General features: G+C 38.1%; 1 protein-coding gene across 4 annotated transcripts in view; it reads left to right on the top strand.

The window, feature by feature from the left end:
• The window catches only part of LOC115431465 (leucine-rich repeat and fibronectin type III domain-containing protein 1-like protein), a 289,152-nt gene that overhangs the window by 6,793 nt on the left and 261,513 nt on the right, over positions 1 to 20,846 (top strand). The gene's annotated exons all lie outside the window — the stretch shown is intronic.

Genomic DNA, 20,846 nt, shown 5'->3' with positions numbered 1-20,846 from the left:
GTCATAGTCATTAAATTATAAATTATTATCCAATAAAATTTCGACATTTACTTCGGGCTTACTGTGTGCAGCAACATGCTCTTGGAGAAGTACATTATTAGCTGTAGTAGTAGCCAGTGTTTTCCGTTTAATACAGACAGTGGGGGTCTCATAAATGAACAAAAATAGAGTGTGTGGTGGAGCTTCACAAATCCGACATAATTAAGGTAAATAACACTTGACATGATGAGCTGATTTGTGGACTTGAAAGAAAGGAACATAGGCCACTTTAATTAACATGGTGAAATGTGTGTCTTGACCAGGGCTGAACCCGACTTGGAATTTTGACAGTCAATCAGATCTGGCTGTTCAATGTGATGCTTGTGTTTGTTCCTACTTATGTACTTAATGTTCAAATCTGGCAATGACAAAGTGCATTGGCATACATTTCTGGGATGATTTCGACAACATTTAATGCCACAGAGTAACGGGAACATGCCTCTGAACATTTCCAGATTAGTAACAGACAGCTGCATATGATTCACAGCCCTCTGCCTCTGCTCACTAGCTGAAGCCGCTATCTCCGGCCAATTTACCAACTATTCATTCAATTAAGATCTGATGGTCTGGTATCGCCTGGTCCATGAGGGATTCAGACCCCACGGTGGGTGTTATCATCCATGAACTCACTTTGGGACACCTGCACTTTGACATGTGCTGCACCTGTGAGGCTGAACACTGACACCACAACAGGAAGCTTCTCCCATGAGTAAACCTCCAGTCTATGTTGTCATGGACTGTTTCAATGACTGACCCCCTTGTTTAGTGTGATGTGATTTAAGGATAAGGAAATACTGTAAGGGAGAAATATGACTAAGGTCCACTGAGAACATAGCACGTAATGTAAATTTATATACACCTAAACTCAGTCCACATAATCATGAACTTGACATATATGTACACAGAACACAGTATCTGATAGTGGATTTGTTAAGGCTAAATTCCTTTATTTGAATCATTCCTCTTGCATTTTCCTTTCTGGAGAATCATAGAGATGATGGAGCCTTTCCATGTCAGTGGCTTCTATTGGAGCCATATTTCACTGATACATATAGTTTATAAAATGTCATATATGCACTGATTAATGGTGTGTACCCCATCCCCTGAAGGAGAGATTACGGGGAACTGTTTTTGGTTCAGTTTATGTGTTTGTTTGTTTGTTTGTTTGTTTGTTTGTTTGTTTGTTAGCACTCTAGCAGCAAAACTATTAGTTGAATTCATACCAAATTTGGTTTATAGATTGCCAGTGACCCAGAATAGATCTCAATACATTTTGGGAACAGTAGGTCAAAGTTAAAATTTTTATGAATTTTTAAAATTGTTTTTGTTTCCCCATTTACTTATAATGGGCAAAATTTCAAAGGTAGCAGCAAAACTGTTGGTACAATTCATACCAAATTAGGTTTGTAGATTGCCAGTGATGCAGAATAGATTTGATTACATTTTGGGAAAAGTAGGTCAAAGTTCCAATTTTTTATCAATTTTAATTTTTTTTTCTCCCATTTACTTATAATGGCCAAAATTTCACGTCTATAAAAACACCAATTTTGTTTCAATTTAGTTCAGACTTGGCACATACATAGAGGCAATTGATATGCTGACATCAGCACACACATAGACATGATGACATCAGCTGGATCGATGCCAAAATAAGATACAATATGTGTGAGGGGCGGGGTTTGTTGTCATTGAAAGACTGAAAAAATGTTATCACACATTGTGGGCTGTACGTATGTCATAAGTATGTAGGCCTAATTTATTTTACATATTAATGGGAAATGCAAAACACTTCAACTTCTGCAGGAATTTCAGTAATGGCTGTCAAAGATAATCAGATCCATCCATTTACATTGCATAGAAAAAGAGCTAGACCTAAAGAGGGAGACTCTCTACTTCTAACACAAAACTTCATAAGAATAAAGGAAAAACTGAAATAACATTAAATCACTGTATATTGTACTTATCTGCTGCATAATTGACTCTAAGGATCTGCTACAACTAATTAACTATTTATAAGTGGTGCCATGCACAACAAACCCCCACCCCTTGCACGTATTGCAACTTAATTTGGCATCGATCCAGGTGATGTCATCATGCTTATGTGTGTACTGATGTCAGCATTGACATAGACAGCATAGAAGAATTTTGGCTATTATAAATAAATGGGAAAAATGTTTTTCTTTAAAAATTCATAAAAAAATTGGAACATTGACCTACTTTTCACAAAATGTAATCACATCTATTCTTGGTCACTTGCAGTCTATAACCCCAATCTGGTATGAATTCAATTGCTAAAGTGTTAACAAACAAACAAACAAAGAAACAAACCGCACCAGAAACAATACCCCCCTTAAGAACAGTTTTTGGTTGATGACACAAAAGGAAAAGACACACAATTGTTGAATAATTCCTCTCTAAAGCACTATGGGTAGCATTCATATTGTATGTGTTATACAACTTTTAATACTCCAGTTTGGGTCCTAAATAGGTAATAATCACCATGTCCCATTGTGTGTGCCTCTACTGATTCTGGTCAGAAGGAGGAAGTAGTATGTAACAGACCTGAAAAGCTGCAATATGGCAAATATACTGTATGTGCACTGGACACATTCCTTAATATACCACATTAGATACCTGACTGATGTAGTCAACCCTACAATACAATGCAATCACTTTCTTCTTTTGTCTAATGCTGTGCAACAAGCAGTGCGATTGCTGCATCACAACTAACCGAAATGTGATAAAATTATAGGCAGATGAGATAGATGAAGTTGTGCTGAAACAAAAGATACCAAACATGAGTATAATAAACATTTCATTATATAGTATATAAAGGCAAAATCAAAAGTACTCAAACATGGCCAAAATAGGCTCAGTCCCCGAAGGGTTAATGACATTTTCTTCAACATTGTGAGGGCCAGTGGATTAGGGGCTTCACTCCACTTTGAGCTACTTAGAGAAAAAATAAAATCCTGATTCTGCCAGTGAAGACCAGACTGCTTTATTACAAATATTTCACCATAACTGTAATCTGTGTCTAATACTTGGACACATAATATTAATCAAAGTCATGTATTGGCATATCTGATATTAATGGTTTTACCACTGCTATGCTGTCCATTATGTGCAGACACTTGCTACCAGTGGTGGGTGAGGAAACAAAACGTTTGTACTAATGGTGTGTGAAAATCTGGATGTGATTCAGTGACACATGAATGTTATTTTAAGATTCAGACAATAATGTTTCAGACAAACTAATAGCTGGAGCCTGTTGTGACGGACATTTTCGTGTATTATGTTATAGACGCTAAAGAGCCAAACCAGAGGTAAAATGCATTGGAGTGGTTTAATGGAGGGCTCTGTGTGCATACGTCTGTGCTAATAAAAAACTATGCAATTTGATGGTTTTTGCTCTCTGCACTTTTCATTATGGACTAATCTGTAAATGGGCAAAAGCCTGAAATATCAGAAACTGTCCCCTTAGTCTGACAGCTTTAATGCAAAACATGGGCGAAATGCAATCAAGTGCAAACCTTTTGGTAATGGTGCGATATTTAATAGACTTTTGCGTATCACCAATTTCACATAGAATTCTAAAAATATCATGTAAACCTCTGCATGTACCGAAAACTGCCAGGTAACAGCATCCATAATGATGAGCCATGTGATACTATGTATGATACTGTAGAAAATAGCACATGCTGTACAGTACATGTTGGCTGCGTGTAGCATCCACTATGTGATTCTGAGCACAGCATATGTCAAATTCAACAAAGGTTAGCCACAGGATTGAAAACAGGGAACTTAAGGTTAATACAGGCACCTTAACCTTTTTGTCAGCAACGGGTGAGTGGAGGGGTGACCTTCTGTAAGCCCGTGTGGTTTTTAACACCGAGACACGTTAAACAGATAATAAGGGTTTCAGCACCTTGGATGCTCGGAGGCCCCCAGTGAAATTACCTTTGGATGAACTCCAGGGTGTAGATTGTGTGCTCATCACACTGACCATACTGTAGATTAAAATTCTAGTAGCTTGTGAAAATGGCTGCCAAACCACAAATAATGTCCAGGTTGAAGACCCAAGACATCATACGCCATCGACAAAGAATTCTGAGGATTTTCTGACTGGAAACAGTAGAAGGGTTTGTCTGTTATAGTGAGTGTGGTTTTTGTAAATGCTTGGTCTTGCATATGGTTTGAATGTGACATAACTGCATAGTATATATTCTGTATGTTTTGCCTTTATCCCATTAAATCTGCAGAACATTGGGTAACAATTCCAGAATTATGGTTCATTATATTATAATTGGTGGTTTGAGAAGACATGAGACTTCTACATCCTCTAGTTGCCTGTGTTTTCAGACTGTAGGAAGTCTGCCCCATGAAGCCTTGATTTTGGCTAATCACAGGCAGTTTCAGACAGGTACTGGGTTTCCAAACGCGACTGATGACTGCAATTACCAATGATCACTGTAATTATCACTGCTTACCAGTGATCAAAAAATCACTCATCACATTCTGTCAGATGTGACCTGGACTGACAGTAGTGTTGGAACAAGACAAAAGACTGTGAGGTCCCGCATAGAAGGACCACTTTTGGACAAAATACACTTACAGTCTACTACTCCTAATAACAGGGTGGCTGTGGCTCATCAGGAGGTAGAGCAGGTCATCTAATAGCCAGAGGGTTGGTGGTTTGAATCCTGCTCTGTCCTTGGGCAAGACACTTTACATTCCCCCTTGCTTCCAGCATCACTTACACTGATATATGAATGCAAATGTTTGGTGGTGGTCGGAGAGGCCGTCGCTGCACCTTGGCAGCCACATTAGCATCAGTCTGACCCGGGGCACATATGGCTACAGATGTAGCTAACCGCTGCCAGCATGTGACTGTGGAATGAATGAATAATGGATTCAATGTAAAGCGTTTCAAGTTCTTTGAATGCTGTAAAAATCGAATCTATCATAATAAAAGAATGTTCCACAAATCTCATCTTCAAAACTCAACTCAAGCAGTGGCTAAAACCAAACCAGTCTTGTGATCGTTTTTAACTCTTAACCATTTATAGTGTTTTCCTTTTATTATTATATTTGTATATTCTATTGAGATGTTTTTGGTTACTTGCCTAGAGACTAGGGGAGCAAATGAGCATTTTAGCTATAATCTGGCCTTTTTATATTTGATGTCTCAAAACAAATGTTCATTAAAGTGCTCTGTTCCTATCAAATAAATAATTAAACAAGTGGTGCCTGGCACAACAAACCCCACCCCTCGCACATATTCTACTTTATTTTGGCATCGATCCAGCTGATGTCATCATGTCTATGCATGTGCTGATGTCATCATATCAGTTGCCTCTATATATGTGCCAAGTTTGAAGTAATTTGAAACAAAATTGATGTTTTTATAGACATGTGAAATTTCAGCCATTATAAGTAAATGGGAGAAGAAAAGATAATTTAAATTTAAAATTCATTAAAAATGTTAACTCTGACTTACTTTTCCCGAAATGTAACCACATCTATTCTGGGTCACTGGCAATTTATAAACCCAATTTGGTTTGAATTCAACCAACAGTTTTGCTGCTAGAGTGTTAAACAAACAAAGAAACAAACTAGAAAAGCACTTGGAGAGCGCAGACCTCTGCTAAGGCAGATCAATGGACGCCCATGCCCACCCGCCCCACCCCTGATCACCACCAAAATTTAATCATCGTTCCTTGTGCTAGTATCAACATTTCCTGAAATTTTCATCAAAATCCGTCCATAACTTTTTGAGTTATCTTGCACACAGACACACAGACAAAGACAGACAGACAAACCAATACATACAAAAACATAACCTCCTTGGCGGATGTAACAAACCAAACCAAAAACAATACCTCTTGCCTTCCCTTCGGGGGGTAGGGTAACAAACAGATAAATAAATGTGACTCTCCTGTTACTTTTCCATAGAGGCATAAAACGATGTAAGATTATCTATAATAAATGATTTGATTTGGACTGAGAGGAGAAAGCTGCAGATAGAAGGTGGTTAATTTGAGATTCTGTTTTTCTCTCCCTGATTTTGGCTCTTACAGTTTTGTGGTCAGCCCAATGAAATCACCTTTAGACATTTGTCTTTATTTTTGTTGTATTTGTACTTTCTTCTTCCCATTAAACAGCTGTATCCGAGTGCATCAGCCTCTCTTTTTGCATCCATTTCAGGGTGTAACTGTACCCCTCTCCCCTTGCCCCTGTAATTGTCTTGGTCTGGGGTGACAGAGCAGACCTGACAAGCGAACCCAGATAGTGAGTGGAGATAGATTGAAGAGGAGTGTCTGCTCTCTTCTCTATCTCTCCTCATCTATTACTTGTGTCTGACAGAAGCGCCGCTGCATGATGGATGGATGCCCCACTCTATCTCTATCCGCTTCTCACCACGTTCACTCGGTTTCGCTCTTACTCACTCATTTTTCACCACTTGGTTTCTCTTCATCTTCCCGTCACTTGTACCCTCATTTTTTTTCTACTTTGTCTTTATATTCTCATTTTCTGACCATATTTCATTCGCTCTCTGTCTCTCATTCTCTCTTGCTTTTATTTCCTTGATAGATATGTTTTTTCAAAGTGCAAAGGTTTATGTTATGGTGCAGGTATTTACCAGGGAGCTGCACAAACACAGTGTCTCCAATTAGTGAAGGGAGTGATCTGTCATTCAAAGTTTGTTCCCAGTTATCAGTTCATACTTTGTTCATACTTTTCAGTTCTTTTCTTGCATTTCACAAAGCATTTTCAGGATATAAAGGATCGGTATTTCTGAATGCCTATTGCATAACTGTTCATAGATAAGATTATTATGAGAATATGAGAACAACTGACTATTATGTTTCATTCATTAATAAATACAATATTTGGAATGTGACAGTTGTGGCAGTTTGGTTTATAGTTTGGTTTATAGCTGTCTAGTTTTCTGTAAGTGCCATTCCCATTTATATAGTTGCATGATAAACTACACTTACACCGTCCTTGATGAAACAAATCTCTCATCACATTCTTTTTTGCTACCTTTGGTTTGTGCAAATTGCATTTAGTAATGTTTCATTTATGTCAAATAAATACTTTTGCACCTGAGCAAAGTTTTCATAAGGCTTTTAGTCCAACATTGCCTTCTTTTTTTCTTACAGTTTTCATCAATGCCAAAAAAAAAAAAAAAGCTAAAAATGACAGGCATGAAAGCATGGATGGAAAACAACAGCAGATGTCCACATTAAACTAGTTTGGTGAAAAATCAAATACATAGCTTGACCTTTTAGCACCCGAATTACTGTCAGTCATTGAAAAAACGAAAATGGTTTTCATACACATATTGAAGCACAGTCTAATTTCAAATGGACCAAACAATGAATTCAAATATTAATGTAACAATGTTTCCAGTTAGTTCCCTATTCCATTTACCCAGATTCACCCAATAATTGTAAAGACTGACAGCTTGCCATGGTCTGTTTATACCTGCCACAGTTTTTCATATATATTCAGGGTGCGATACAGGGTGTGATTTGTTGGTGGGGTGGGGGGTCAACCCCCTCTCTGGTTTTTACATCCCTACTTTTGCTGAATGAATTTCATCCTCGGGGGGGGGGGACAACCAACCAATTGAAATAACAGGCAGGTTGGGACTGAGTTTTCTTACACCTATAGCCTACATTGCTGGCACTAACTTTCACTCAGCAGTCTCGGAATGCCCGAACGTCCCCATGCATGTAAATACATTGTATACCTTACCTATCTCCCTCTGTATATATCAGTAGGCGTGCCTGCAGACCTGAATTCAGAGTTACGCAGACTGGGGGCGGGCAGACCGTTCTGTGCAAGTACATGTAGACCACAGGTGTCAAACATGCGGCCCGGGGGCCAAAACCGGCCTGCCAAAGGTTCCAATCCGGCCCCTGAGATGAATTTGCAAAGTGCAATTTAGGGCATCAAGCTCAAAAATAATATCATAATAATATATAAATAATGACAACACCATTTTTTTTCTCTTTGACTTAGTGCAAAAAACATTAAATTATGAAAATGTTTACACTGACAAACTATCCTTTAACAATGAAATGTGAATAACCTAAAATGTCTGAAGTAAATTAAGTGCAATTTTAACCATTTTCTGCCTGTTACTAAATGTTTTGTGCCTTTGTAGATCGGATCTGTAATGCATATGTATAAATGATAAGTCGAGGCATAATATTGATAAAATTGTACTTATACTTCTTAACAAATTACATTTTTTTCAGGTTATTCACATCCTTTTTGTTTGGATAGTGTGTAAATGTAAATATTGTCATAACTGAATGTTATTTTTTGCACTAAAACCATTTAGAGTTATCGTTATTTATTAGCTATCATGCTATTATTGTAGCAGTCCGGCCCACTTCAGATTAAATTGGGATGAATGTGGCCCCCGAAAGAAATTTTGACAACCCTGATGTAGACCATGCTGCCATTTATAAGATGGGGGATCAATAAAGTGTAAGATGGGGGGGCTGGGGGGAGATGAATGAAACGGAGGAATAATACATAAGAGCAGGTGGAGGGAGTTCTTCCTAAGTACTGCAATGTACCTCTCTCTCTCTCTCTCTCTCTCTCTCTCTCTCTCTCTCTCTCTCTCTCTCTCTCTCAGGTACACACAACCATACAGCACATACACCTGCAGGCGCCAATGTACATGTTCAACTGCATCTTAATCATTAGGTTGTTTTATGTTCCGTTTTACAGTCTGATTGAGTTTCCCGTTGGCCATAAATTGTCTCCCATGTTGGCGTGATTGGCCCTTATCCATGGTCCTGAAACTTAATTAGACCATCTCCCATATTGCAGGTATGGTCGTTGCAGAAAATTAAATGTTTCCTGTTTTTTTAGTTTGCATTAGAGATGAATGTTCAACTGTTCGTCATGTAGTAGGACCTACCGTTAACTTAAAAAATAATTAAGCCTGTTGAGTGCTTGTTTTTTCCTGATTAAAAACAACCAAACAAGCAAAAGAAAAACATCTCCCCCTCTGTTTTTAGTAGAGACAGCAGTACAATTTGGATCCCTTTTAGAACAGTGAATAGAGCATCACATCATTCACATCTCGTCTGTGCAAACAATGGGCCTCATCTTCACTCAAGTACTCATGATGTCGTCATAAGGATCCTGGAGATTGGGACAGTCCTCCAGTGAATCCTGATGATGAAGCTTTACGTAAATGAACCCTTGAAGGATCTCTCTCGTAGTTAAGAAGTGGACAGTGCTATTGTGATGTTACCCATTGGTCGTGCAGAGCCACAAGTGAGCATATTTGGACAAAAGCTGTGAAACTATGGAGATGTGTCATCATGATGGGCCATGGCTGAATAAATTCTAAACACAGTAGCTCAACAGCACAGTAAAACCATCATTTTACAGTTTGTCTATTAGGAAAAATATGTTTAATTCAATAAACAACAGTTCCAAAAGTCTGACTTGACCAGTGAGTAAGCTGTACCAACCTGTTAATAATAAGCTGACATGGCAGACATAACAGTTGAGATTTAATAAATAATAATAATTAAAGACAGACCAATAACACTTGATCCAGATAAAACAAATGAGAACAGAAAAAGCTGACTTGAATATATGTGCATAACCTAGTGACATTAATGCTAACAGTAACCAGTGATGAAATATGAAACGCTTTTTGTTAAAGGAGTGATATTTTGCTTTTTTAATGGAATTTTGCATTTTAAAACATTTCCCTGTGGTCTACATAAGCTGTAAATGCTATTCTTGGGTCTGAATTCTTCATTAATTCAGCTCCACAGGTCCATCTTCAACCCTATTTCTGAGTAATGACACCAGAAAGGTCGTTTTGAGCGCTGGCCCTTTAAATGCAAATGAGCCACTTCATGCCCCACCCCCTACAGGCTGTTGGCTGTGCTGCTCTGTCCTGTTCAACAACTGAACATTTTAGGTAATCAGCTCGAAGTTTGGACATATTTTCAGTTTTTACTACAACCACTGCTGCTGACAAACAATTATGTTGTACTCAGAGAAATGTTCATCAGAAGTCTTGAGCTTATATGTGCAAATATCGTGATGTAACTACTTATAGACGTAACAAATTAAGCAGGAATTAAAACAGATTGTAGAAATCCACTCAATTTTTCCTAAAATGAATATAAAGATAGCTTTGCAGCACCTGGAGGGTTCAAATTCAAACTTTTGAACTATTAGGGTCCAAATACAAATAATGCCGCGTTTCCACTTCACGGAACCGGCTTGACTCGGCTCGGCTCGGCTGGACTCGACTCGGGTACCAGGTCCTATTCCTGGAGACCGTTTCCATTACAGGATACTACCAACTTTACAGTACCTGGATGTCATATCGATGCAGCGCGTTACCTCCGTGTCTTCTGCTCAGAGAGTTGCTGATAAACTCGCTCGTTACATGTTCTCTTGTCAAGCTCATGCTGAATTTTTACATCTGAACCTCCTCGACAAACCATGGTGTAGTTTTGTGGGCTGTCATCATGTGGATTAACCTACCGCTATTTTTACTGGAAACTTCCACATCTGTTTTTTGTAAAACGGCGGTTCACAGTTGTCTCTGTGAATGGCCAATCAGTGGCCTGCAGTGTTTATACGTCACGTTTTAGTATTCAGTCCCCAGTCTTGGAACTTCGGCAGAGGCGATGCCAAAAAACTAGTACCGGGTACCAGATTCCAGGTCCTTTTTCGTAATGGAAACGCAAAAAGGCTGAGTCGAGTCGAGTCGAGCCGATACCATGTTGTGGAAACGTGGAATTTATGTACCAAAGACTAATAAAAGTGGGTTTAGCAAAAATATGACCACTTTAAATCTTCTAACATACACACATACACAGCTGGCTACAGATGCAGCCGAACTCCAACATCAAACTGTGTTGCTAATTTATCTTTAAAGAGGCATTGCTCTGAGATATACAAAATAGGCGAGACAAAGCTAATTCATGCCATAGTTTGCAAAACTCCACACAATAACCTACAAACTTATCTTGGTCTTTAAAAGCAGTGGCTAAAGGGATAGTCAACCGTTGTACCTTGAAGAGGCCCACTCAGCAGTTCACAAAATGAGTGTTTATTAACAGAGGCTTAAAGGACAGACCCTGCTGGGCTGAATGGTCCACTTGACACACCATGAGCCCGATAGTCGGCAAGATAGCGTGAGAAATAATTAGACTTGAGAGGCCAATCTTCTTTTGATAATGGTGCGCTAAAGGATCTAGCAGGTAGGTTTATAAAGATCAGCAATTGTTAATAGTTGCAATAGTTGCACTGTGCCGAGGATGATGGTGAACTATGAAACAGAGAAAGAAGATCAGGGTTGATCTTTTGGTCTTAATCTGGACCTCTCTAATTTTTATCCATTAATCGCATCAGCATGGCTTTGTAAGATTTCAGTGGTGTGAATGGGTATTATGGTATTGAATATAATCACTGCATGCACACTCACAATGGTACCAGTTATTTTCTGCAGCACTTGTCATTTGCATAATTTCAGAAACTGCATCACAAGCTTTCAAGTTTTAAACGCTGTTCAGCATATATGTCAACATTATCTACGGGGGAGAGGAAATATCCGTCAGTAACATTAATATTTTAATGAGATTATACAGTAACTAGCAGAAAAAAAACACCCTATATTCACATTTAATGTAGCCTGAATGTACAAATATATAATGCCTTAAAGTAAAACCACCTACACAGCATATTTACATATTAAGTTATAGGCAAAGTATGTGACATTTTTCACAAAAAAATAGATAGATAGATAGATAGATAGATAGATAGATAGATAGATAGATAGATAGATAGATAGATAGATAGATAGATAGATAGATAGATAGATAGATAGATAGATAGATAGATAGATAGAACTATAATAATCCTCTTAATCATTACTTGATTTCTTTTACTGTCAGAGCCCCTGTCCTTTGCATATATTTCCTATTTCCTTCTTGTTTTGCCATATTTTGGACATTCCTGGGCGTTGACCTTCATGCTGTTACTTTGTACCTCCAGCTAATAACAGCATCATGCAGTGTCCAGTATGTGGGCGGGGCAGTATGGAAATGAAGGGACTCCGGTGGCTTTGTCCTTTTTCCCACTGATCACACCACTGCACATAAAAAAAAAAAAAAAAAATCAGATAAAACAATATATGAAACGGTTATTTATAACAATAATTATTCTTTGTTTTATTTATAATGTAGTTTGTTTATTATATATCATTGGGCCTTTAACTCTGTTTGCATTGTATACCTCATTATTTTTGTATTTAGATGTGAAGTGACTGTTTCTTCACATGAATAATTTACACTTGGGTTTAAATAATGTACTCTTTCAAAGTGGTATTATTATCATTGGTTTCACTCTGCACTAGGAGCTGTATCCATGTACATTTCAAATAAAATACCGGATTTTGTCAGTAAACACACTTCAGTTTAGTACAGATTCACATTTTTCAGTACAGTCTATTGAACATTTAAAATTACTCATTACGCTTCACATAATATTTTGTTTTTTCTGTACTGCTTTGTTTTCCCTACTACGTTCCTTTTATATGCACTTCATTTGTTTATTATTTTGTATTTTACTCCCCCACTCATACTAATTACATGAATTTCCTGCATGCGTGCAGACAGTGGAAACATGGACCTAGTAGTTAACTAGTGATAAGATGGGACTGATTGCATGGTTGGGAACTACCTGAATGTGTGATGAGAGCAGCTTGAATCTTGAATACATACATTTCTCAGTTGTTTCAGTATTTCTGGGTCAGTTCCTCTCCTTCCCCAGTGTGACATGGTCTGTTGTGTTTCCGTCACATAAATTCCAGCTCATGTGTCTTTTTTCCTCTTCACTCCTGTCCTCGATTCTCCACAAGGGTCATGACAGGAGGGAATATTTGAATATATGGCTGGATATGTTGGTAGCATGATTTACTCTGTTTTTTTTTTTTTTCATCACACTTCCCAAGCTCCGGGTTGCTTGAGTGATGTACAGGACTGGTTGGAAAAATTTAACTTGAGTGTTGCTGAGAAATGTAGCTCCATGTAGTACCATGGTTCCTAATTATAGTGATTACATTGCTCACACAGTGCACAGTTCTGAAAAAGCTTTTTCCTTGGATACATATTTCCTCTAGAACATTCCCATAGAGCTTTGCCAGGTTGTGGATGCATTCATGTTCTTAGAACATAACCAGCGTAGGAAATGTAATGTAAAGCGCTTTGGGTGCCATCAAAAGCACTATAGAAATCTAATCCATTATTATTATTATTATTATTATTATTATTATTATTATTGTTATTGTTTTTTTTTTTTTTTTAATTTTCCAACTTTTTGTGACATAATAAATCATAAGCTAACACATGTTCTCCCCTTGTCTCTATGGGTTCTCTCCATGTACTCCAGTTTCCTCCCACCATCCAAACACATGCACTTAATAGGTTAACTAGTCAATCTGAATTGCCCATAGTGTGCATTTGTGCTTTGCTGCTGTAAAACTGGAATTTCTCCTTGTGGGACTAATGAAGGCTTATCGTATCGTATCGTATCTTATCGTATCTTATCTTATCTTATCTTATCTTATCTTATCTTATCTTATCTTATCTTATCTTATCTTATCTTATCTTGTCTTGTCTTGTCTTGTCTTGTCTTGTCTCTCATGAATAGTGTGAGTGGATGTTTGTTGGTATATATCATCCCTGCGATGAACAGGCGACATGTACAGTTTGTACTAGGGCTGCACGATATTGGAAAAAACTGACATTGCGATTTTTTCAACTCTGCGATATATATTACGATATTAGAAAATACTCTGTAGGATATAATAGCTGTGTGGTGCCGATGTAAATGGTCAAACAAATTAGTTGTGTTTCCTCTCCTATGTTTCAGTATCATCCTTCTTGTAGCTGAAATAATTCCAGATAACGGACGTTGCTTTTCTTGTTGGCACCAAGTCTTTGTTTACGGTGATTTTCTCTTGTTCGTTGCTCATTTTTCAATGTCGTTACCGGCAACTCCCTCCATGTGCAGGGGCGTGGTCTGCTTCATCAAACTGATGAACGATTGTGATTGGTGGATCGTTGTGCGCAGTGTGTGTCAGGTACCCAGGTTGAAATTAGATGCAAACACATTAAGTTCATTTACCTCCTACAATGCAGGACTTTGCGATGTGACTATTGCACACACGTACATTGCGATGCATACATGTTCCTCCATCTCAATTATTAAATGGTTTGGAAAATAAATAAATGAATGAATGGATGAATGAACTACGGCTCTTTGTTGAGTAGAGAAGAGGGACAGCTCTGTATAAAAATACAATTGAGACATGCCTTTAAAATTAGGCAACTTTTTTTAATCCAGGTTGAGGAGAAATGTAAAAAAAAAAAATTCTTTTATATATAGTGTTTTATTTTTTCCTCAGCTACTTCCTAGTTTATACTTCAGCTGAAAAACACTGGGGTATTGCACAGCTCTGCTCAGTATGGGGGGGGGGGGGGGGCGGGGGCTGGGAGCATTTACAAAAGTAGAATGTGGGTTAGACTTCCTTTGAATATGGATGTGAGGCTGGGAGAGAGAAGCTCAGTCTGCAGATGCTGTTTAGTGCACAGATCATAGAACATGTACATGGAGGAATATTGTATGTACTCTCAGAGTCAGTCCATGTTTGTATGCAGATTTACAGTACTGCTTTAATATGCAAGGCTTCTTCAACATGTGCTCACACATTGGGCCTCCATGTCTTCAGGGAACATTATACTGATTTACATTCATTTCCTGGAGATGTACCATTACCGCAGAATACCCCAACCCCAACCAGCCTCAACCTAAAACTCATTTAACAGTTATTTACCCTCCTATTTAATAATTCATCTTTAAAGAACCCTCATGTTGTCTCATAAGGGAGCCAAGTCCCCTAAAGTGACCCTTTTTTTTTACTTGACAGGCGCCTGTGAGGCTGCTGATGCATATTTGATGATGACTTGATTGACAGTGGCAGAGGACTGAGAGATGTGTATGTGTCTTTGTGCACCTGAACATACAGTCTGTGTGATTGAGACCAAGTAGAAGCTGAGACAGAAACGCCCTATTGCTGCCCCATTGTTTCATAGCCACTGGAAACTGAAGAATCCATCTACCACTAACAAATGTGCGTCTTCTGACTTAGTCCATTGGATAAATCTTACTGGACATATTAACAACAGATTAGCACCATCCTCTATATTCAGTTATTAATAAAATCGACTGTTTTAGGTAATGAGAGCTGCAGTATATGGAAAAGAGCATTGGTGCAAATAGAAGTCAGGTGTTTCATTGCTAACGGAGTAAGGGGATACAACATTGGAATGACAGATGTTATAATTTAAGCAACATTTTATTTTACTTTTAGGGTCCATTTTGTTCACATTTATCATCTATGCTTTGAAACTGCTTCAGAGTTCATTTCTAGTTTTACTCACTGTTGTAATTTTGTTGAAAACATTGAAATTATAGTTGTTCTAGCTCTATATTTCTGAAATGTCAAGTTATGACCAAAAATAATTATTTTAAGCCATTATTTTTAAAACACAAGTAATTGTTGGGGTTTTTCTACAAACTAACTAGTTGTGCAGCGATATGGACATTGGTATCTACCAGTATGCTAATATCAGCTAATATCGATATCGAGATATTATGTGTTTTCACCAGTGGGTGTGAAACTTTTTTTTAATCATTTGTGTTGCATTACAGATTTTTCCATTCATTTTTATAATTGAATCTATTTTTATTCAAAGATTATGTGATGAAGGGCTGAAATACTATCTATTATTCATATTTATAATGAAGACTGCTTTGTCAATAAAGAATAACGAATACAAAGTATGAAAATGAAAATAACTTTTCTAGGGAGTTTAGTTCTTAATTTTGTATTTTATAAATTCCATCTTTTGTATTGCTGAGGGAGGACCAATCATCCTTATCTGTATTTTCTGTAGAGTCATGGATGTATCACTGTGATTCAGTTGTAATTTTCAGATGAATGGATGAGAACGGTGAAATAAACATGTGAACCACGGAAAATTCTGATAAAAAGAGAATTAAAAAAAAAAGAAAAAAGAAAATGAAAGTAACTATCTCTTTTATCACCAACTTTTCCAGAAACCTTTATTTTCAGGAATGTATTTACCAGGATAAAATAATTCCAGGTAATTCCAGAAAATGTATTCAGATCAGGCTCTAAACCAAAGTCCCACTGATTTTCTTTTGAGAGTATTTGCTGAGGGACAAACAGATTATTGCAATGCACTGAACCTCATCTGTCCACTCCTCATAGCTTCTCTTCTTTTGCTGTGTTTTCCCAGAAATGATGTGAAGCTTGTAGAAATGGAATAAACACATTTGCAGCCACATGCTGGCTTAAACATTGTGGGTGAATGTAAGTGTGGAACGCTCCAAGTGTGTTCCACACAAAATCACAGTTAAATAATAAAAGTTTCAGTGGTGGAAAAGGAGCATCCACTATCGACCATAATGTCATCTTAAATATCAGTATTGACCAAGACTTTTGCAGTCTATGCACCTGCACTTTAAGCTTAAAAGAAACATTGATTTGACATTTATTGTAATAATTAACAATTACACAAACATTTTTATCATGTTAATGTTTCAAATCAACAGGAATGGGAAGTCCTCAGCATAGTGTCCATGTATATTTTTTTTGTTTTTTATGCTATTAAACTCTGGAGTTGATTTAAGCTCTGTCACTGTGCGATATAGATTTGGCTGCAGACAACCAGGATCATCAACTGAATCACTCGACCAGTACAAGCTGTGTGAGGTCAGACATCTGTCCAGGGCCTCCCACTCAGCCTGCTCTGTTTCAGATAAAGCCATGAAGATGCCCCCTCTCTAGAACTGTGAGCTATTTTCCACTGAAGTGCCAAGCGCTCTATAAATCATGTTATAGTGAAGCCCAAACTACTCTGCAACTGCCATAGGGTAGGGCTGTGGAGCCAAGATGGCCGCCATTAAAAGCTGCAGTGTCCAAACAAAGCCTCGTCCGTCTGATTTGTGTTGAATTCTTCACTTTATTGTTCAGGTTAGGTTGGCGTTTGAGAGTATTCTCCGTATTATCAGTGCTCGCAGGACATTTATAGCTCCACTTTAATGGCGTCCAGCATTAACGGGCTTGATACTGTGTGGGTGTATCTGTGTGTATGTGTGTGTGTGTGTGTGTGTGTGTGTGTGTGTGTGTGTGTGTGTGTGTGTGTGGCAGCTGCAGAAGTCCTTGTCCCAGCTGTTATGCTATGCTGCCAACTCAGTGGGCTGGCAGCTGTTACAATAAAGTTGTAGTGTGTTGTCTCTATGCCATCCTATAATAATCCTCTGAAATGTGAACCACTTGGACTCAGACTCCAGTTTCACCACTAACATTTGTTGTTAGTGTTCGGCGTACACCTTGCTGGCCCATTTTGGGGTTTGTTTTGACGACTGCGGTGATGATGAGAGTTTGTAATGATAATTGTTGTCTGACAAATAATGATTTAATTGGCTTCTCCCCCCAAGGAGAATGAGTAACAAATTAAACACATTACATAACAAATAGGTCACAATGCAAAAAAACAAAACAAAAAAAAACTAAACAAAAAAACAAAAAAACAACATGCTGTTTAGAGAAGTCAGCGTTCCTGTGTGATTCATCGTGCTTGATTCACAACTTTTGCTAAAGCTGAACAAACAAGAACGAGCTAAGCATGAATTTCCACTTTAATTCAATAGAAAGACACAGAAAAAAAACATAGACTTTACTTTTGCATCTTGAAATTAGGCGTAAATGTCAGATGAGTCAGATGAGATGTAAAAATCTTCTTATGTCACACAAATACAGCAGGCGTTAAAATATACCAGCAATCAAAGTGTGTTCAGGTTGTCATTATGAAGTTGCACTTTACATTTAGTTATGTCATTCTGAGTGCTTTATTGTGTTAAATTATCATCCACCCTCCTGTCAACAGAGACTGAGGCAGTGAATTTGTATCAGACAGTCCTGCATTAAGAGGATAGAGAAACCAAATAACTGGCTTCGCAGTTTGTTCTTTTAAATATCATAATTTCGTCATCAGATATTTCCACCAGAGTGTTTGGCAAGTTTGTAACGTGTGTAGTGTGTTGTAGAAATAGCAAAACCGTGAATTACTGTAGCATCCAATGTGTGTTTTTACAAAAAAACGTTAAAAAAACTATGACTTTTTTGTTTTTTTTTTCTGTTACAGCATCTCTTTTGACAGCATAATATGGAAAAACACCCAACACAGCTTTTGGCACATTCTACCAGGTGTCTAAATTTTAGTCAAGGTGCCAAAGAGCTGTCAAGCCACTGCTGCTGTTTGTTAACTGGAGCTACTGTACCTGTTAGCAGCTTATTAGAACTGTAACAGGAACTGCAATTTTAGTGTACCACCCATGTCACACAAACCTGTAATATATACTTAACTCCATTAAAAACACACAGGTCAGAATAATAGCTATATTCAGAAATATATTAAATGAATTTGTCTGGGGTAACCTTCATATTAAAGCTATACCGTATGATGTGGCATTTTTACACTTTTCTTTTGTGATTTTAAAATGCTCCTAATAAGCGTGTGTTAAACTAAAATGTAAAAGAAATCCACCAGGTATTGAAACTCAAAAATGTTTAATTCTCGTATATTTCTGATAAAAGTGTGACCAATCATTTTATTCGGTCCAAATAAAATGATTGGCCGAACCTGGCTGAGCCTCCTGTCAATCATCCATTACGGCAGTCCAGCATCCGATCCATTATCGCCGTCTCCACATCCTATACGGGTACCTCTGAATCTGACGCATCACTCGCGCTGCTTCTCCTGTCACTGACCACAGTCTTTCTAGGATGTGTATGGATAGAACTCAAATGCACACGTGGAAGGGAATAAACGGATTTATTAACAGAAACAACAACTAAGGAGAACAAACAGGAGTCTGATGAATGAAGGATGGAGATAAAAGTCCAGAAGTCGGATGTACTGGACTAAACAGGTCTGCACAAAGCTCAGCTTTTATGACCGTGGGACTCATACAGGTACATGTACATAGTGTCACACAATGTAGGATTATGTAGGATGATAAATGTATGGACTATGAAACCTCAAATGTCCACGGAAAAATTCGTGGAGGCCACGCGTTCACAGTGCGCGCGCCCATCGTCTGGGCATCTCATCTCCATGGTGCAGTGAAGACACTGACCCAGCTCTGCACAGACCACACCCTTAAATACAGGGTCTACTGATGGAACAGGGGCCGCGGGCCCGCGGCAGGTGGATGATGCATCTGATTACTGAGGGAGGGGTCTGCGGACACACTGAAGTGGACCGGACCTGCCCCTCCGCTTCCTCCGCGCGCATCAGGTGAGAGGAGGCGAGCATCAGAGCTCAGGCAAGGGGAAGTGGGCGGGGCTTTGGAGGGAGGCGGGTTGTTCGTGTTCAAACTTTTACTAAGTGCTGTGAGAAATGCCACATCGGTACGTATAGCTTTAAAGAGGGAAACATTGGTTATCAGAGAATGAATTGTGGACAAATTGTGATCAGCTTAACACGTTTATTCAGTCACTGAATACAGGTACTCAGAAATTGAAAGTGTAATCATTCAGCATCAGTCCTGGTGCATCTACATCAGGGGTCTCAAACATGTGGCCTGGGGGCCAAATGCAACCCGCCAGAGGTTCCAATCCGGCCCCTGGGATGAATTTGCAAAGTCCAAAAATTCCACAGTCAAGGCTGTCAAACTCATGTTAGGTCAGGTTCCATAAACATACCAATATGATCTACAGTAAAATAACAACATAATCTACAAAAACCTAGATATTTTCTTCTCAGTTTGATGTGAAAAAAATATTACATTATGCCTATAAATAATACAAACTTCAAATTTTGTCTTTGTTTTAATGCAAAAAATAACATAAAATTATGGAAATATTTACATGTATGAACTATCCTGTGACAATAAAATGTGAATAACCTGAACAAATATGAATAACCCAAAATGTATAAAGAAAAGCACTAATTAAGCAGTAATTTTAACAATTTTCTGCCTGTTACTAAGTTTTTAGTGTCTTTGTAGATCCAATCAATAATGCACATGTATAAATGATAAGTTGAGGCAGAATATTGTTAAAATTGCACTTATTTTTCTTAAGAAATTTCAGTTTTTTCAGGCTATCCACATCTTTTTTGTTTGGATAGTTTATAAAACTAAGTATTTTCATAATTTAATGGGTTTTTTTTCTCTAAAACAAAGATAAAAATTTGGAGTTGTCATTAGTTACAGGTTATGATGCAATTATTTTACTGGTCCGCCCCACTGGAGATTAAATTGAGCTGAATGTGGCCCCTGAAAGAAAATGAGTTTGAGACCCCTGAGCCTATCCGTCCATGGGAGTGGATCTCTCCTTCATTGTGGTTCTCCCCGAGGTTTCTCTTTTCTCACTGGGTTTTTGAAGTTTTTCTTTGCTGAGAAGGAGGGTCTAAGGACAGCGGATGCCCGGGCCATTAATCCATTTCCGTCATCTGCTGTTTATTTAACTGTTGTTTATTTTCATATCTAACTAATTCTGTAAAGCCCTGTGAGGCAACCTTGTTGTGATATAGGGCTCTACAAATAAAACTGAATTGAACTGAACCTGTGGTACAGTGGATAGCACTCGTGCCTCACAGCAAGAAGGTCTTGGGTTTGATTCCAACACCAGTCGATGGGGGTGGGAC

The sequence above is a fragment of the Sphaeramia orbicularis genome, chromosome 13 (assembly GCF_902148855.1).
Source record: "Sphaeramia orbicularis chromosome 13, fSphaOr1.1, whole genome shotgun sequence".
NCBI classification, from domain to species: domain Eukaryota; kingdom Metazoa; phylum Chordata; class Actinopteri; order Kurtiformes; family Apogonidae; genus Sphaeramia; species Sphaeramia orbicularis.
This window is presented reverse-complemented; position numbering and strand designations above follow the sequence as displayed.